Source organism: Microtus pennsylvanicus, chromosome 1 (genome assembly GCF_037038515.1).
Source record: "Microtus pennsylvanicus isolate mMicPen1 chromosome 1, mMicPen1.hap1, whole genome shotgun sequence".
NCBI lineage: Eukaryota > Metazoa > Chordata > Mammalia > Rodentia > Cricetidae > Microtus > Microtus pennsylvanicus.
In genome coordinates, this window is record NC_134579.1 from 45,692,106 (window position 1) to 45,706,408 (window position 14,303).

At 39.2% G+C, this 14,303-nt stretch overlaps 1 protein-coding gene across 28 annotated transcripts in view; it reads left to right on the forward strand.

Moving 5' to 3' along the window:
* Positions 1–14,303, forward strand: part of Zbtb20 (zinc finger and BTB domain containing 20) — a 766,528-nt gene that overhangs the window by 635,377 nt on the left and 116,848 nt on the right. Inside the window, exon 1 of one of the 28 annotated variants that reach the window (XM_075962940.1) lies at positions 13,616–13,975. The exons of 25 other annotated variants lie outside the window; for them this stretch is intronic. The gene's annotated coding sequence lies outside the window, so the exon portion shown is untranslated. Of the gene's footprint in view, positions 1–13,615; positions 13,976–14,303 lie in introns of those variants that run through there. 2 more of the 28 variants (XM_075962823.1, XM_075962874.1) reach the window with 2 other exon arrangements.

Genomic DNA, 14,303 nt, shown 5'->3' on the forward strand with positions numbered 1-14,303 from the left:
AACAATGGCTCTTGGAGATGTCCCACATGACTTCCTTTCTCCATTTTGACTCAGGGTTGAAGCTGTTTTCCAGTTCTCCATCTAGAACTGGTTTTCCTCCTTACCTTTATTCTGTATACATGAATGCAATGAAATTAAGATTCCTGTAGTAGTTTTAAATAATAGGAAAGTCATTCTTAGTCGGCTACATGCTACATTGCCAGCAAGTCGAAGCAAGAACCCCTGCTCCTCTGCTGGCCTTAGATCTGCTTCTTCTTCTGAAGCACCTTTGGATGACACAAAGAATTACTCAAATGCTAAAGAACACACACAAAAACTTGAAACAGAAACACATACAGATGAACTTAACACAAACTCTTAAAGGCCAGAACCTAAACTTCTCACAGCAAAGATATGCCAGTGTGAAGAAGCAAAGCTCCCAGGCAAAAGGCTGCTAAGTGTTGGAAATTCTACTGATCCTAATACTTAGCACAATGTCTGGCAGATAGGAGAGGATCAAAAAATTGCTGAATAAAACTCAAATAAGTTCACACTCCCACCAAGGAATAATTTTAACCTTCGTATGAAGAATCTCGGTTGTCTTTTAAATAAAAATAAAATAATGATGTTTGAATTTTACTGGTTGCTCTTAAAACATCAATATCATTTGTCTCCCAGCTAGTTTAGTACAGTATTTTTCAAAAAAAGAAAAGTTTAGTGTATAATTTTGTAGCTTCATGGACCTGAGAAAGAATACAAAGGAATGAGTCTTTTCTTTAAAAAAAAACTTCTTATTTAAATATTTTTTCATTTTACATACCAACCACAATTGCCCCTCCCTTCCTCCCACTCTTCCTCCTTCCCCCCACCCAACCAGAGACAGTCTTTTCAAAGATGGGTTCTATAAAGACAGCCCTAGCTCTTAAATATGCCTGGGTTTGCCAGCTTTATTGTTTCAAACTTGGCTCTTGACATCCAACCTCTGTTTCTTGAGGCATTCTTCCTTTGTGTCTTCACAGCCTCTGTTCTCACAGTTCACCAGTTTATCTCATGGTCCTTCTTGATATTTTGTCTGTGTTCCCTTCATCTTCCTGTCAATGGAAGGCTGCCTTTCTTAGCCTCTCTCATATTCCTGGAATCTAATCCGTTTTTTAAAAGTTCTCCCTAAAGATCTGAAACTGATATTGCCCTGTAGATTCTGGAACCTTCCTACAGAAAATGAAATCATTCTGGTTCTGCCCTTGGCATCTTTAATTCCAACGACTGTCTTTGAGTGTCACAGACGCCAACCAGGTAGATCCCAAACACATTGTGCCTCTCTTTCTCCATGTTCTCACTTATCCCATACCCCTTGCCTAAATCAAATCCTTCCAATTTCCAATTGTTGAAATTTCCCCCATATTCTAAAGTCCATCTCACACAAATAGCACTGTTTGCTAGTCCTCGAGCCACTGAACCGTACAGAGTCTTATTAGCAACTCTTATGATTCCTCCCTGTTGTGTTTTAATCATGTGATGGTTATATTCCAACTATAAAGTTATTGACTTCTTACTCATCTTTGGAGCTATGAGGTCCTAGTAGGTCCCTTTGCTCACAACAGACATGCATTAAATATATATTGAATTAAATTGAATTTATAAGCATATTAGGACTTGAGTGATATAGAAAGTCCACCTTGCCCCAAATATCTCCTCTACCTTTCAAATCATAATAACTTGTTGGGAGCTTTCTTTTCTCTACATTTGTGGATTTCCTATAAGTTTTTTGGTCCCTGGAAAGTAAACTGTTGGCTATGTAATATTTTGATTTTGGTTTCAAGCAAGAGACAATGATCATCTACTAAAAGAAAACAAAATCCTAAAGAATAAGTCAAAGTCAAATACATGGTGGAGGGTGTAGACTAGGAAAGAGACCTAGAAAGAGGCAGGAGTTTAGGTATGTTACTTAACCAGTTGAGTGCCTTGTTAGCTCATCTGTTAGGGTACATGATAACAGTAATTTATACCTTGTAAAGATGTTATTAGGTCTAGCCAAATAGATGTAAAGTATTGAGGATAACAGCGGACATGTTGTAAATTCTAATAACTGGTAACTATCATGAAATAGCTAAGTGAGGCTTACATATATATACTTCAAATATACTCATATATAGATAGTAACTATACATATATGATTAATAGATAATACATATATGGATTTTTATATAATAATTGTTCTAACTGTTATTCCATTCATGGCACGAAACCTGTGGATAATCCATGTGGGATCTTAAGCTCCTGGTGATCCTGGATATAAATAAGAGACCAAATATTATCAGACAGGCCCAGTTCTAAGCACACTTCTGCCACCTCCTAACTGTGTGCAGCGTAGAGTCACTAACCCTGTCAGAAACTCAGTGTCTCACCTGGAAGCTGGAATAACTCTCTCTGTCTTTCTCTTCTGACCCGAAGATTGAGAGAGTTTCTGCCCCCTACTCATCCTAAGACCAGACTTTCTTCTTGTGGTGAATGCTGTCCTCTTCCTGATCTTTGCATTTATTTTCTTGACAAATCAGGTTTCAGACATTTTGTCCTGAACAAACTTAGAAGAAATGACTGACACTATTTCAAAAAAGTGGTGGCAGCACCAGCTACTAATTTCAAATTATTAATAATTTAATATAATAGTGAAAAGTTGAAATGTGTACCAATTTATATGTTCCAAGCCTAATGAAGAACAAATACTTGCCAAACTGTAGCTAAATCCTTAATCCAGAGCACGCTTACTATCCAGTCAGGGTTTTTTTCTTTTTGTAAAATGTCTTCTACCTATAGAAATTAGTTGTACCAATAAAATTTTACAGATGATAGTTTTTTTAAGCAAGGGAATTTAGAATTTTATTGAAAAAAATTATGTCCCAGTTAGTCCTATTTGAAGAATATATAAGGATTCAGAAGGGGAGACAAAATCAAAAAAAAATGCAGTTTTGAAAATATCTCCAAACTCCAGGCCATTTGGATCTGAGAGAGAAAGAACCTTAGAGTGTCCCTTCTTGCAGTTAGCCTTGTTCTTGTAGTGCTGTGATGTGGCACTTAATGCTCCAGGGGACCTAGAGCAAGTGTGACAAATGCAACCAAAAGTATCATGAAAATGAGCCCCTTAACAGCGTCTGAGCTGGTCTGCAATGGCCTCCGGAAATCCCCCCAGCTATTCTCGTCCTTTTTATCTGCTACATTCTCTGACTCAAAGGGAAACCTCACTTCACCTCCTTGACCAGAATTGAGCAGACGTTGATTTGGCTACCTGGTGCTTTATTTATTCATTCATTAGTCTTCGCCATTTGTATTCCAGTAGAACAAAGGAGTATGTCTTTCTTTGCATTAATTTTAAGGATGTGCAAATATATGTCTTCCAGAGTATGCATATTTATGTTTATGTAATTTTATGAATAGCTGGCTTTAACTTAAAATATTTCCAGTCAAAATTACAGTACATAGAACCTCACGGTCAATGTGATTGTGCAGAATGTCTGTACTTGACACATTAGCTGACTTCCTAAAAGTCTTGCACATAAAGTGAGCATTTTAAAAGAAAACCATGTTTTTCATTCACTTCTATAATTAGTCAGACTAGGTGTCACATGGGAAAAATAAGAGGCCCAGTGCATAATCTTTTTAAAAAATTAAGAATTGCAACTTTCACTTCAGTGATAATGATGCATTTATCTATAGAAATTTTATGTGCATTAATTGCCCCTCAAGAAAAGCCAATAAGAAGTGAATCCAATTAAACAGCAGATAGTTTGGATGCAAATGTTCTTTATAAACCACCACTGGACGCAGAAGGAAACTCAGAGAGTGTTAAGTCAGGGCTTGTTCTCCTAGTGAGAGTGCACAGCAGAAAGGGTAGGATTGAGTACACAAACCTTGAAGCAGCGGCTCGTGATATTCAGATGTATTCTTTGCACAACTGCATTAATGATTTATAATAAAATATACTGCAAATTCCCTTCTCTTTCCAGGACTCAGAGTGGGCACCACATTCTCATAGCTGCTTAAATAGCATTAATGTAGGAGCTTTTTCTCTGAACACAGAATACAGATTTCTTTAAGCAATTTGACTGTTTAAGCAGTAACTGTTAGCTTTGGGGCAGAATGCATGTTCCTGATCTTATAAATCTTGAGCCAATGTCTTTGCTACAAACTTTCCAACAGGAACACCTGTTGAACTAATGAACATTTCTAAATAGATCCTTGGGATTAAGCAAGTAAAGAATGGCCTTTGAAGATATTTTTAAACCCTTAGTACCAGCTTTAGGTGTCATGCTTTTTTCAAGTTCGTAATTCAGAATTTATTCTTACTTAGGGAATTTTTCCTAAGTCAAGTTGGTCAAAACGGAACTATAATAAATTCTACATCACTATCTGCTTAATGTGCAACTAATCATGAGCAAAAAGAGATCATGTGGGGAATTAAAGAAAATTCATCCTTAATTACCACTTTAGTTATAAAATGACATATTAGAATTGATCAGTGGGGACACTATGGATCTCTGTGCAACATACATGAGAAAACACATTTGAGCTACGTCCCCAATGTACTATACAATTCTCTCTCCTGCTGAAGAGTAAGTAATCAAAATAGCACCCCAGTCAGGGTCCTTAGTTCACAAGGCATTCTCATTGTTTTCATGCTTAGAACAACGTGCTTGTCAGGGCACATGTCATCCGCATTTACAAATAGTATGTGAGGTTTGAAAGGACAGATGACTTGCTTCAGGACACAAAGTTCTTAAAGGGGACAGCTGCCTCTCCTGACTCACACATTATGAGCGGCTTAGCAGCAGCAGGGACCCAAACTAAACCTTTGCCATCCCATAGCCATCCTGCAAGGCGCAGAGGAACTCCAAAACATGATGTGGAGTCTTTGCTCTCCAGAGAAAGGAAGATCCCTCAGGCCAAAGGGATATATACTACAATTCCATGCAAGAAGGAAAAAATATGTTTCGCAGTCTTCTATGCGGTGGTTTTTTTCCTACTAGCAAAGAGGCCTTTGTAAATACTGAATTTATATTATTTAGATACCAAAGAAATCCTGATGATTTTCTATTAAAATTGTGATTATATTTAACATGGTTGTGTTAGTCCTTTACAACCTGTGAGGAATGTGGAATTCTGTATCGAAAAAAGATCTGAATCTTAATTTGAACAATCCTTCACACCTTCTAGGATTTATGCTTTTTTCACTAAAATCTAGGTAAACATAATCAGCTTGGGTTCCGGGAACATCTTGTTTTAAAATGTTGTCTGGAAAGCCCAGTTCTGATCAGTTAGGAAGAACCACCTTTCTCAAAGGAGAATGCTGAGAAAGAATCATAATTGGGAATCCTACAAGCCACAGACTTTTGTTGTCAGTACAGAACACAAAGTTGTCACTAAATTCTGCAAATCCAGTGAATAGGGAGAGTTTCAGATCAAAAAGAACTCAGTACTTGGTTCTAGAGCCTAACAATGCCAGGGACTCTTGTTTCTCTGTATCCCACGCTTCAGCTGTGTACAAGCATCCGGTCAGCATTGGAACTGACTGCTTGCAACTTGATGGTTTCTCTGTATAACCCTGACTGGCCTGGGACTCATTTTGTAAACCAGGATGGCCTCCCACTCACCGACATCCACCTGCCTCTGCCTTCTACCTGTGATTAAAGACATGCACCACCACCACCCAGCTGAGAACTTGGAATTTCTTAAGCCTTAACTGTTACTATTTCAGAGTCTCTGTCAATATAAAATACCATGATGTCCTCAACACCTTGGTCTTAGAACACTTGCAGTCCAAATTGACTGTTCTTCCACAATAAGTAATTCTGAGTTATAATTTTTATTATTATTTTAATAAATTCCTTTGCATAAATGTAATTTGCTCCATCTTATAGGTGATGAGATCAAGAGCATGGTCTAAGGTCACATAGCAAGTTTTAGAGCCACAGTTATATCCAGGCTAGCAAATAATCTCTTAGTTCAGCATGCTCTTTCATAGCCTTGTTTAACTTCACAGATCTACCCAGTAACAGAGTTTCTTTAAAGTAACATAAAGGGCTTGCCAAAATATAGATACCTCTATGTATCTGATTGAGCAAGCCTAGAGTAAAAGCCAAGGATTTACAATTCCAGCAAATTTCTAAGCAACATCAATGTTACTGGTCTGAGGAGCATTCTTTTAGGAGCACTGACCAACAGACTGCATGTGCCAACAGTAAGGCCAGAGGTTTTCTGAAAGAAGTTAGCTCCAGAGATGGTACCTTGAGCTGCTTATTTCTCCATTTCTAACCTCCATTGTGAAAGAACACTGTGGACTAGGAAAGAAAGACTAGGATTCTTTCAGACCTTCCGGTAGTAAAACATGGGATACTAATGGCTAGAGAGATGGTTCCAAAGTTAAAAACACTTGCTGCTCTTCCATAGGATATGAGTTTGGATCCCAAAACCAACATGGCAGGGTCAGAGAGTCCCAACTTCCAGAGGTATCTGATGCCTTCTTGTGGCTTCTGTGAACACCTGCATACATATAGCATACACAGAGACACATACACATAAATAAAAGTAAAAAAGAATTGGACACTGAGATCCTTCAGCCTCCTTCTAACTAGAATTTTTGTTGTGAATTAACTAACGTGAGTGTCATCCCTCAACAAGTGTCAATATATGGATCTTCAGTGGACCCCTTCACAATATGTTTTTTTTAATTTTTTACTTATTTTATTAAGCTATACATTTTTCTCTGTTCCCTTCCTCTCCCCTCCCCTTCAGCCCTCTCCCATGGTACCCATGCTCCCAATTTACTCAGGAGATCTTTTTATACTTCCCATGTAGATTAGATCCATGTATGTCTCTTTTAGGGTCCTCATTGTTGTCTAGGTTCTCTGGGATTGTGATTTGAGGGCTGTTTTCCTTTGCTTTATTTTTAAAAGTCACTAATGAGTATGATATGATATGATAATTGTCCTTCTGTGTCTGAGTTACTTCACTCAATATGATGTTTTCTAGCTCTATCCATTTGCCTGCAAATTTCAAGATGTCATTATTTTTTTCTGCTGTGTAGTACTCCATTGTGTAAATGTACCATATTTTCCTTATCTATTCTGCGGTTGAGGGGCATTTGGGTTGTTTCCAGGTTCTGGCTATAACAAACAGTGCTGCTATAAACATAGTTGAGCACATGTCCTTGTGGCATGATTGAGCATCTTTTGGATATATACCCAAAAGTGGTATTGCTAGGTTTTGAGGAAGGTTGTTTCCTAATTTTCTGAGAAATCTCCAAACTGATATCCAAAGGGGCTGTACCAGCTTGCACTTCCACCAGCAATACATGAGTGTTACCTTTACCCCACAACCTCTCCAGCATAAGTTGTCATCAGTGGACAACATGTTTTAAGAGCATGGCTTTGTGTGAACCTCGGAGGAAGTTCTTACAGAAAGAAGAAAAGACTCATCCGTAGTCTGTCAGCTAGACACTGTGGCTGATTGTAACATGAGCCCAGTTAGAACCAACAAAGTAATATATCTGCCAAAGTGAATTTTAAAAAAAAGCTAAGATATTTAAGTTATATCAAAAGATAATATCCAGACCAATGTAGATGATGGTGCCAGTATTAATTTCCTGGGCTTTTATGACAAATTACCACAAGTCTGATACTTTAATACCATGCATATTTATCCTATTACAGTTCTGAAAGCAGAAGTTTGAACCTGTTTTACTGCACTGGAGTCAAGGTCTTCCTAGAACTCATTCATTTTGGAGATTCTAGAAGATAGTTCACCTTCTTGCTCTTTCTGTCTTTGAAAACCTAGCACTCCTTGGATTGCGGCCCCTCTCTTAGACAGGTCCAACTCCAGCTTCTTCTGCCAACACATCAACTGACTGAGCCTCCTACCTCTTTCTTAGAAGAACTTGTATTTATAGCCTACCTAGGAAATCCCAGATAATCTCCCCCTCTTAACAGTGTTTGCTTAATCACATCTACAAGACCCCGTTGGCCATATAAGGTAACCTACAGGTTCTGGGAGTTAGGACATGGGTGCACTGTGAGGCTATCCATCAATCTGCCTTTGCAATATGTTCATAAAACTAAATGTATAGTTACCCTTTATTATCTTCAGAATTTAAGACTTATTTTAATAGAGTTTCTCCAAAAGGACAGAGAGCAGAATTGTGGAAGCCAAGAATACGAAAGACATCTTGCAAAGAATGGGCAAAGCAAGCATGGAGGGGGACAAAGGAATTTGAGTTTCAAAATGGATGCTTTTCTTCAGTTGTTTGACATTAAGCTTATCAGATAAGCCATGTCTACAACTTAGCTTTCCTAGGCTACCAAGAAAACAAAGCATCTACTGAAGACCTTTTTCTTCTATTATATCACTGAATTGCATCTTAAAACCAAGGACTTCCTAGCCATCTCCAATATTCCAATATTCTCTTCTAATTCAAAATTTACTTGATTTTAGAATATGAACTCTAAGGACTTTCTGTAAAAATAGTGGTGACACTATAAAAATAAGTAAACTATAAGTACTTTCATTGGCTAATTTTGTTTGTTCATTTGTTTGTTTTATTTTATTTTTGAAACAGGGTTTCTCTGTGTAACAGTCCTGCTTCTTTGTCCTGGAACTCACTTTGTAGATCAGATTGGCCTCAAACTCATAGAGATCTGATCTACCTGCCTCTGCTCCAGACTACTGGGATTAAAAGCCTGTGCCTTCACCGCCCAGTGGTTAATTCTTAATCATCCTACTGAATAATATCATTTAGATCATCAAATCACTAGTGTTACGGTAATATGCACACCTATTTTATGCACTTAGGGCCTAGATGAAAATGTGGTCAGGAACTGTCAAGCTATTTGGTTCTTCTAGCTTTTATGGGATGTCGCCTACCAGTGGGAGCAGTTGTCATTTGAGACAATGCATTAAATATGCCAAACAAGCTGGGCAGTGGTGGTTCACACTTTTAATCCCAGCACTCGGGAAGCAGAGGCTGGTGGATCTCTGTGGGTTCAAGGTCAACCTGGTCTACAGAGCAAGTTCCAAGACAGGCTCCAAAGCTACAGAGAGAGCTTGTTTCAAAAAAACAAAAGAAAATAAAAATGCAAAACAAAATGGAAAGGCATTGTTCCCATAGAGATCAGTCCCAATGCATTAGTGACTAACAAGAAGGCAGTCACTGAGAGATCACTGAGCAGTGCCAAAGAAATGGGGACAGGCTGTTTGTTTATTTGTTTATTGTATTTAGGCCTGTTTGCAAATAAGGTCATGGAATTAGCCTATGATTTTCAAAAGGAAATAGGATTGGTTTGATACAAATCTCCCTATAGCATGAGGGTCACCCCTTAAGCACCGACTTTTAGGAGATTAAGTGATAAGAGGACCACAAAGAATCATTTGGAGGAAGTTTGTAAGAAAGAAGACTTTGAAAGCTGAACCGGAAAAGGTGCTTGACAGTAATATGCAGAGCTATGGCATTTATCAGTATGTGCAGAGCATGCATGGAATTTTGAACTAAAAGCTGGACAAGCAAAGGTCTAAAAACTCTCATGCATAGTAAATAAATTAACCCCTTTCTCTGTTTTCCATACACCTTACTTTTGGTGGTTTATTCATGTAGGTATTCACCAGGAAAGTGTCATGTACTCTGTGTGGAGTTACTTATTTGTGCATGTGATTAAGATATAGGCCTCTAGGAGCTTCTTGTGGTGTTGTGTGCACATAGCCAATCTTTATAGACCAAAAGTTCTTCAGGAAAAGGAGAGAGTGTGTCTACTTTTGACTGTCAAGCTTCTGAACTTGCTAAACTAGGCTTTCTTGTAAAATGTTTGAGAGTTTTATAAAGCAGCTGCCAAGTAAGTCAGGGTCTGTTGACCGAATTGCTAGCTATTCTAAATGAGACTTATATTACTATGCTATATGTATCGTACCTAATCTTTCTGTCTACTCTAAAAAGAGCAGAAATTTCATTGACATATTTATGCTAAAAAATATATAGAATAAAGAAATTATTTTATCATAATCAGGTCATCAGCTCTTGAAATATCTGTGTGTGTGTGTGTGTGTGTGTGTGTGTGTGTATTATTGGAATTCTGTCACCAACGAAATGGTTTAATAATCTGTTTATTTTAAAAAAGAAAGAAAAATAAAAATCTGTTTATTTGAGTGCCAAATAGAAATCCTAGCTTCGACTAGTTCTCTTATTTTATAATGACTTTCATTCTTTTCCCTATTTATTTATTTATTTATTTATTTATTTATTACATGTCCACTATACACTAACCATTTAGTGTGGAGGGGGAAGTAGCAGCCTAAGTGATTATGCAAACCTTAACTATAACTATATGTTTGTGTGTGTTCACATGCTTTTTAAAAGAGCATGTCTTTGACAGGGAGTGAAGGATAGCATTGTCAGGGGACAAATTAAAGAGACACGATGTAATTATCCAAACTGGAATTAAGCCAATTAATAACCTGTGTGCTAACACTACCCTCAAACTGCTAAAAATACCATCAGATACTTAAATGCCCTGGTGGTCATGGTCAGCAGTCTTCCCCTCCCCCAGACTCAACCCTGTGACAGGTGCTTGCACCCTGGCTTCTGACCGAGGGCTGCACCTGAGAGGCACCCAAGAAGCAGTCCAAACTCCCAAGCTTCTCTAACATGATGATGAGATTCATTATTTCTACTAAAAATCTTAAATGCATTTTATTAATTTACTGTTCATTTAACCTACTAGCTTGTGAAACCTACTGGGTGCCAGGATAACTCTGTGGTAGAGAATGCAGGCTTAAGGTCATATTGCCTAGGTTTAATCCCAGCTCTGTTTACAGCTCCATAATTTAGCAAATCTCATGACCTCACTGCAGTTGAGTCTCCTCTGCTTTGAAATGGAGACACAATGTTGCTGTGACAGTAATTTATAATAGAAGTGCTGAACCCAGAGCAACTGTCCCAGAATGTACTGGCTCTCATTCTTACTGTGAGCCAGGAAATATTCTTGAATTTGGAAATAATGAAATTTTGTGGCCCTCAGATGAACTAACATCTTGTAAGTTTAGATTTTATAATTTTAGGGTTCAAAACTTCATTGATCTCCATTGCCAGCCCTTTTAATATAAGTCTGCATCTTCCATCTTTCTTTCTTGTTTGGTTTTATGTCCTGAATTGCCAGGTTTCAGATAGAACACACTTGGCACACCCATAGTTTATAATTGTGCTTATTTAACCTTCTTATTAAGCCCTCCACAGTAATTACCAGATAGTTACAAGTCTGTGTACTTCCCTTATATTAATTGTCTCTACTATCTTCAGCTGGGTCAGTGCCATCACTTTTTACAGATGGGAAAACTGAGGCTCTGATCAAAGCCCTGTCTTGTGAAGTGTTAACAATGCTGTGCTGGCTGAGAAGCCTGTGCCTTCCATGTGCAGCGTGTCAGCATGCATTTGTAAACACCTCCCTTCCCTGCCCTGGGCTTCCCCTATCATATAGTTTGAGACCTGCAGAAGGTTCAGCCAGTGTCAAAATCAGCCCTTTCTCTCTCTCACCTCTAAACTGACTGTGGACCTTGTATTTCTGGCTAGTCACAGCAGCTACTGGTAAAGAGGTCAGTGTGCAAATAAACTAAATCACATTGGCTCTGACTTCTTTCGGGTTCCTTGCTTTTGAGTGGCTTCTAGGTGCCTGACATTCTTTCAGTTTTCTTCTTTCACCCTAAGTAGCACCGTCGTTACTGAAGCATGACTGACAGGTTTTGCTTTTATATACATCATGATTCTTGTTTTAGGACGAGAGGCTTAATCTCTCCAGTAACATCTGATGGCACTGTTCTTTTTTAGAAGCACCCCCTCCTTTTAAAACACACACCCTCAATTTTCTGTTGTCAAGAGAGAGCTCCTTACTAAATGTGATCATGTGTCCCCAAAAAGATGTAATCAAATTCATGAGCAAATAATACAATTGTCCCCCCTTTTTTGGTGGCTAGTTTTCAATTGAAATATATCAGAAAAGTTGCCCATAGCTAATCATCAGGTAGAAAATCTCATTAGTAATTTAAAACTCTATCATAAGCTGGAAGACTCAATCCCTTTCACCCACACTGTGCCCGTATTTTGAAAATGTGTTGTCTGAAAAAGCCACATCTTCTTACATGGTCGCACGTAGCAGATGATGTTCACTGAGGAGATTGTGAAGTCTGGGCGAGGTCTTTGCAGACCAATCTACTGCCTGTATTAGCTTGAAAATGTAGCACAAGCCATCCATTGCTCAGACGGGACCTTATAATGTTCCATTTGTCTGTTCTATTCTAAGAATGAACAAAAAACAAACAAAAAATTATTTCCCCTTGGATATAGACATTTGGGGTGAAATGGAGGGGTTTGCACTATTTCTTAGATGGAAGAATCTTGTTATCCTGGAGACAAGGGTGATTTTCATATCTGTTGGGCCAGAATCTTTAACGAATTCTAGCGGTTTGGTGATCCATGAAACAGCTTTCCAGGCTTCTAGAACTCTAGGTTCTAGTATTAACACAGTTGCTGCCTTTGTGATTTATTGCTCTGAGTTTCTGGGCCTCAGTTTCCTCCCTTGCTGAATGAAGGATGGGAGAGGTTCATCTGTGTGTCTTCTCCCAGCTTTGTATTTTCTAGGTCTGCAAATCGCCTTCAGTGTCTGCCATAGTCTGCCTTGCCAGCTCTGTTTGTCACAAAGATTAATCCATTTTAACTGTACCTTGGAGTGCACCCGGGAGAGATGGATGGATGGATTGTTTTGCACCTATTATTGCATCAGAACTTTTGCCTTTTTAGACAAGATCGTGCAAAACCTAAAATCCGTCTGCCTGTCTGCCCACTGACTCTGTGCTGATCTCTTTCCATGGTGCCTCTTTTTCCAGCATCCATCTCCCTCCAAGATCTAGATTCGGCATCTGACTGTACCTGTCTTGTTCTCTGCAGCATCTGTCTGCTACACTCCTAGACCATCGTTAATAAACTTTCACACATGACACACAAACCCCCAATATGCTGGCACCTGCTTACAAATATCTACGATTCATAAAACTAGGAGAGAAAACTGCATTTTTTAAAAAAAAGACCTCTATCTAGTGCCATTTGTATCTGCACTTTTTGTTTAGTTGTAAGTTTTAATAGTTCCCCCTTTGAGGGTTTGTCAGTACGAGCAGTATTGCTTATCAGAACACACTAACAGTCTTTTTGTAATATTCGCTTTCCCCTCTGGTTCAGCCGAGCCTGCTGACAGATCATTCAAATTCAATTGTTTTATGTCTAAGCCGAACAGCTAATTAAAGTAGGGATGATTAACCTGACTGGCAGTGTCGCTCTCCCTCTCGCGCTCTCTCTCTCTCTCCCTTTCTCTCTCTCCCTCCCTCCTGTTCCAATCAGTCTTTTTCTCACACACTCTCTCCTTCTCGGTGTGTCTCTGTCTCTCCCTCTCTCTCTCCTCCCTCTCTCTTCCTCTCTCAGTCTCTCTCCCTCCCTCGTTTGCGCTCTCTCTCTCTCTCTCTCTCTCTCTCTCTCTCTCTCTCTCGCTCTCTCGCTCTCTCGCTCTCTCGCTCTCTCGCTCTCTCTCTGTCTCTTGCTCTACTGTTTTTTTTCCCCTCTCTCTCTCCTAAACGTGGTCTGCTTGCTGATGGCAGAATGGCACTCGGAGATTTGTGCATTGTGTCTGGTTTCCTACGGGCAGGCTGACCCAGTGCCTCCAGGGACTTATCAATAGACCACTCAGAAGAGACACAGACAGGAGAGAGGAGGAGGGGTGGGGGGAGAGAGAGAGAATCAATATCAAGAATAGAAGGAGCTCCGAAGCCATTTTTTTTTTAAAGAAGTATCGGGACTTGGGAGAGGGTGACAAAGAAGGTTTTTCAAAGAGGCAGTGGAGGAGGTTCTAATAAATTTGGAAGGAAACAGTTCCCTGTCTTGGGAAAAGGAGAACTCCTGACTGATTAGCATTCACACCAGGTATGAGATGTTCTACCCCTTATCACTGTGTCGCAACCGAGGTGGAAAGGCTTTTTTTTTTTTAAGGAGACTGAGCGAGCATGTATTTTGCTGTGTTTGTTGTTGGGGGGTAAGAGGGGCGGCGTGAGAAGCTGTGGGCATTTGTGTACGGGAGCAGGGAGAATGGAAGCAGTACACGGGGGTGGGAGAGAGTATGGAGTGTGTTACTGTCTTCCCTGTCTTTGTGCACCCCTGGGGGGTACCCAAGTTCATTTCTAGCAGGTGGATTTAGACGGGAGTTACTTAACGCTTGACCGCCAGTTTTGAAAAAAAGAAAAGAAAAGAAAGA